This window comes from Myotis brandtii, unplaced genomic scaffold (genome assembly GCF_000412655.1).
Source record: "Myotis brandtii unplaced genomic scaffold, ASM41265v1 scaffold317, whole genome shotgun sequence".
NCBI lineage: Eukaryota > Metazoa > Chordata > Mammalia > Chiroptera > Vespertilionidae > Myotis > Myotis brandtii.
In genome coordinates, this window is record NW_005362155.1 from 80246 (window position 1) to 86437 (window position 6192).

Here is a 6192-nt window from a genome sequence, read left to right on the forward strand (position 1 = left end):
CAGCCTTTAAAACCTTTCAAAGTGAAGGTCCAGTGCCCGCTCTCCCTCCCAGGAGCACACCTGTTTCCATCAGCCCCATCATGCTGCTTACCAGGTTCCTGTTATTAATAGAAATAATTCAGTAGAAGAGCTATAGTAAAATACAGTGTTGAAACTATGGAAGATAAATCACTTAAATGTAACTAAGATATTAATTCCCACCCCACTCCCCAAATTTGTTCCTAATCGGCTATGACCTAGTTTCCTTGCAGCACCGAAAGTATAACTCATCTTCAGGAAGGGACACGTATTACGGTGATTTCCTGCCGTGAGGACGTTCTTCGTGTCTAGCCTAAAGTATTGTTGCTTTAAGACGGGCCTAATACCTCTTATTCTGGCCCAAAAAGAGAAAGGAAACAAGCTTAGGCCATTGCGATGCTTCAAGAAAAGAGAACCAAAAGTCTGCTCAGCTGAACTTGAACTTAGCAAGGCTACTTGTTAGAATAACCACTTAGATGTCTTCTGTGAGTAAAATTTCCTGGGTGGTTACCACATGTCAAAAACTGTACTACATTCTGGGGATAAAATGAGAATGAAACCCGATTATCTGTTTAGTCATGTCAGCTGAAGTCACACCTTCTGAATACCCTGCCCTTCTTGAAACAGAATATGGGAATAGAACAACTCTCTTTCCTCTGCCGGCTTCTGCTTACACACACTCCTACAAAGTGTGCAAACACACTCACCTGAGCCCGCATACCTGCCCCTACTTTCACATGCATACACACTCATGCTCTAGTCACCCCGACATGCACTGTTGTAGATGTCCATGTGTTTCCTCTCTTTTCTCAGCCTGTGGACAGGCCTGCAAGCCTCAGACCTAATATGGACCTGGTCAGACACAGCTTGGATGTTGAACACCTTGAGCTCATTTCTAAAACCCTGGCCATCAGGAGCATACATATCTATCCAGAGTGAGAGAGAAATATCGATCAGCTGCCTCCTATATGTCCCCTACTGGGGATCAAGCCCGAAACCTGGGCTTGTGTCCTGACCAGGAATTGAACTATGACCTCCCATTTCATGGGTCGATGCTCAACCACTGAGCCACACCAGCCAGGCCTCCTTTTTTTATTTGAAGTATAGCACAGATTAAAAGTAAAGTGCATAGAGTACTATTCAGTCTACATCTTGCAAATAATTTACCTATGTTAGACCCTGTATTTGGGCTGCTGTAACAAAGTACCATGGATTAAACAGCAGGTCTCACAGGTCTGGAGGTGAGGAGCGTGACCAGGATGTGTCTCTTTCTGATTTGCAGACGGCTGCCTCCTTGCTGTGTCCCCATATGGTGGACAGAGTGAGCTCTGAAGTATCTTTCTCTTCTTATAAGGGCACTAATCCCATCGTAGGGCCCACCTCCAAATACCCCACATACCTGGGGGTTAGGGCTTCAACATATGAATTGGGAAAGACACAGCAGTCAGTCTATGACAGACACCCATGCAGCCACCACTTTATCAAGACCTAACTGCAGCAGGTGCTCACGCACCTCATGCCATCGTCCACACCCCCTAAGTTAACAATCGTTCTTCTGCCCTCCATCTCCACAGATTAATTTTGCCTCTTTTTGATCTTCATATAAGTGGAATCACACGACATGTAATATTTTGTGTCTGGCTTCTTTCACTCAACATATTCTCTGTGAGTGCTCTCCTTCTTGTTGCATGGATGAGAAGTTTGTTCTTTCCACCTGCTGTATAATATTCCATTCTGTGTATCAATCATAATTTATTTTTCCATCCTATTGTTGGTGGACATTAGGGTTATTGCCAGTTTGGGACTATTGTCTATGAGGAGTTTGAAGAATAAACACGAGTTTTTCCTGTGGAACTTGATAGGGCCGCCACTAAATAAAACCTGCAAACGGCCTGACCTGGGGCAACAAAGCCGTGGAAATGGGCTCATTTTCCTTGCAAGGCACAGCCGATGTTGGACACTATTCATGATGAGGAGCTGGGCCATTGACCTCCTGGGGCCTCCAGATCTCTTAGGAGTCAAGACTTCTGTTTGGCTGTCAGTAGATACCCCAAGAGCAAAATGAGTCATAAATGACATCCTCAGGGTCAAAGGTCAGGCATGGGTTCTCTCAGGAGATTCTCTTCAAATGATTCTTTCATTCTCTGATTTAAACAAATTCTTACTCTGTCTCCTTTCAAACACGATTTGATGTGGCTTCTGTTAAGTGTCACAAATAGAAACAACAGGAAAACCGACTTAAAAATTATAAAACCTAAAGGAGACAATAAAAAAAATTATGCCCTAGCCGGTTTGGCTCAGTGGATACAGCCTCGGCTGTGGACTGAAGGGTCCCAGGTTCGATTCTGGCCAAGGGAACATACCCAGGTTGCGGGCTTGATCCCCAGTGTGGGGCGTGCAGGAGGCAGCCAATCAATGATTCTCTCTCATCATTGATGTTTCTATCTCTTTCTCCCTCTCCCTTCCTCTCTGAAAGCAATAAAAATATTTTTTTAAAAAATTATAAAACCTATTAGGAAAATATAGATTGGAGTTGTGGGGTAGGGAGACTAATAAGAGTAAGGAGAAGTACAGCAAATTGCATATTGAGCTTCTTGTAAGGCAAGGCAATAAGGGAAGTGTGACGATTTCATCAAGAGTATTGGAGGAGCTCTGGCCCAGAGGCCCAGTTGGCCGGAGCATCGTCCCATACACCAAAAAAGGTTTCAGGTTCGATTCCCAGTCGGGGCACATACCTAGGTTGCAGGTTCTATCCCTGGGTGGGGCACGTATGGGAAGTAGCCAATCAATGTTTCTCTCTCTCTCTTCCCCTTCCTCTCTCTCTCTAGAAAATTCAATAGAAACATATCTCAGGTGAGGATTAAAAAAAAAAGTACTTGGAGGAAATAATTGCATGATTAAATAACTTTCTAGACATTTTTTCTTAAGTCATTTTTTAAAATATATTTTTATTGATTTCAGAGAGAGGAAGGGAGAGGGGGAGAGAGATGGAAACATCAATATGAGAATCATTGATCAGTTGCCTCCTGCATGCCCCCTAGTGGGGATCGAGTCCAAAACCTGGACTTGTGCCCTTACGGGACATTGAACCATGACCTCCTGCTTCATAGGCCCTAAGTCATTCTTTCTAATAAATCCTGTACATAAAATAAATTCTGTACAGAGCAAAGCATAGAACAAAAGAGGTGTTACATAGCAGTTAAGAGCACCGGCTGCAAATGCTGGTTCCCCTACCGGCTGGTTGTGTGACCTGGGAAAGTTACTTAGTCCTCTGTGTCGCAGCTTTCCCTTCTGCAAAGTGGGGTGAGCATACAAACTCCGTGCGGTTATTGTGAAATGCAGGAGCTAGCACGGGGTCTGGCAAGTATTGATTACCAGCTACATTTTAGTAGCACTTCTGAAATGTCACTAAGGCACTTTTAACTTTTCAAAGCACTTTTCTGTCTGAATTAATCTATTAAACAGCTGGTCTAGGTTAAGGGACTTAACGAATACCACACAGCCTATTTGCAACAGTGGCTGGTCTCCTTCCCTGGGTGACTGGGGGTTTACATAACCTGAAGGTGTGGATAGGAGGACAAGTCATTACATTGGCAGGACTAGGCAGCTCAATTTGACAAAAAATGCCACAAATTAGCCCTGGACCTTTTCTCTGTAATGCTAGGTGGCCATTTCTGTTATTTTTGGCTTGAGAGCACATGAGAATTGGGGCTCATTTGGCCTGAAACAGACACAGCGAATAAGCTGGGACTTAAATGCAGGCCCTCCAGCAGCAATGCCCATGCTGGTAACCACTGCGCTGCCGGTGAGTTCAGCATCTGACCTGCTCACAGTGTCTCGGCTGGCTCTCTTCCTGCAGGTGCTGCCCAGCTGCCCAACTCACGACATGGTAGGAGCACCCACTGTTTACTCAATGTTGGTACAACAGGTGGTGGGTTCCCAAAGTCCCTTCTCTCCTGGCCACCCTCCCTCTACCCAGCCCTCCCCCAGGGTCTGGTCTTCCCTCTCCTAGACCTTCTTCCCTGGCTCTGTGGAGGACGCCACAGTGACTTCACAGTCTGGGGGGAGAGGGGGCCTAGGATTGAGCGTCTCCATTCCCTCAGAGCAGAGCATCTGGAAGCTGAAAAAGCAGTGCTGACCATAGCATAGCTTCAGGTACTCGACTAGTCACTTATTAAGCGCTGACTGTATGCCAGGCATTGGTGATACAACAATGATAAGATAGATAAGATTCCTTCCCTCGTGAATAATAATAATAATAGCTAACATATATTAAGTACTTACTATCTTCTAGGGCTGTGCCAAGCCTTTATGAGAATTAGTATTTTAATCTTCACAGCAACCCCACTAGGTAGATACTATTATTCATCCCATTTCAGGAGGAAATGGAGGCCCGGAGAGGCTAAATAAGTTGTCTAAGGCCGCACTGCTCACAAGTGGAGGAACCAAGCCTGGACTCAGGCAGGCTGCCTGCCACGCCTGCTCCTTTAACCAAAGCAGACCAACCATCGCATCCTAGTGGGGACAAATCCTGAAGAAGCAAATGAATAAAAAAGATATTTCTAGCCCCTGGCCAGTTTGGCTCAGTTGGTTGGAGCACCATCCTGTACACTGAAAGGTTGCGGGTTCAATCGCCCGTCGGGGCACATACCCAGAGGCAACTGGTCAATGTTTCTCTCTCACATCGATGTTCTCTCTAAAATCAATAAACATGATTCTCTCATCATTGATGTTTCTCTCTCTCTCTCAAAATCAGTAAACATGATTCTCTCTCATCATTGATGTTTCTCTCTCTCTCTCCCTCTCCCTTCTTCTCTGAAATCAATAAAAATATTTTTTAAATAAATAAATAAAATCAATAAACATTTTTAAAAAAGATATTTCCATTAGTGGTAACTAATCCTACGGAGAAAGTAAGGTAAAATCAGGGGATGGGTGGAGGACAACCGGGGGATGGGTGGTATTCTGGACAGCGATGCACACGAAGCTGCCAAAGACCCTCCCACCTCAGGGCACAGAGCTTGCTCAGCTCTCAGCCTGGTCCAAGGCAGGCACCAAGTGTTAGGGACGGGAAGGAGGGCAGGGAGGAAGGGGGGCGAGGGAAGGAGGCATCGGGGCAGGTGCCTCCACACACACCTGCCAGTGTTTGGCCAGCTGTGCTGATTGAGGAGCCCCAGAAGAAGGTCAGGTGGGCCGTGGGACGGGCCTTCACCCCTCACCAGCCGCCTGACCTTGAGCAAGTCACTCCGAGTCTCCCTTTTCCTTCCTGGAAGAACTGGGCCGGGGCAGGGCAGGGGGCAGAGCAGAGGGCAGTGCATCACGTGCTGGCTCTGGACGAGGCCCTGTGGCAGCAGCTCACACTGGGCTGTGGCTGTCTTCACTTCACAGGGCAGCCGGCTCAGAAGTGAGCCCGGCATCTCACCAGTGGCCGGGGTCCTGGGGGCAGAGGTGAATAAGTGGAAGACCACCCTCGGGGGGCAGCTCTGGAATTTGTGGGGGGCTCTTGGTCATCACAAGGGGGGCAGCACAGAGCAGTGGCCCACAGAATTGCCCCACATCCTGCACAACGTTGGACGGTCCTGCTAGAAACTCATGAAGCTAAAAATCGTATTAACCGTGACGACCTGCGCCTCCTCCTACCCCACCTGATGCACTAAGCGGTACAGCCCACCACTTCGCTAGAACACCTGTCTCCGAGTTGTCTCCACCTTGAATTTGTCTTGGTGTGACCTTTGTTTAAATGAAGGTTATTTTCCTCTTTCTCTTAACACCTGATCTGCTATCAGCCCAACTCTGATTTGATTCATGTGTCGTCCAGTCTTCACTTTCATTTCCTGGGTGTTCAAGAACTCACAAACCACCCAGATCTGGGAAACAAAAGCTAAACTTAATTCTGGCTCAGGCCCCGGAGAAATGCAAGCAGAAGCGCTGCTTCCTGTTAAACAGAGGACAGCGGGGTTATTGCTGGGCTGGGGGAGGATGGAGTCCAGGTAACCTGAGAAGGGGATGACGCTTCAATAGGCTCACAGCTCCGGGGGAGGGGGAGCGTGAGCGGAGAACCAGCACCTGGCCTGGCAGAGAAGTCCTGTCCTTGGAAACCACAGAGTTAAACACACACACACACACACACACACAAAAAAAAAAAAAAAAAAAAAAAAAAAAAAAAGAGAGGAG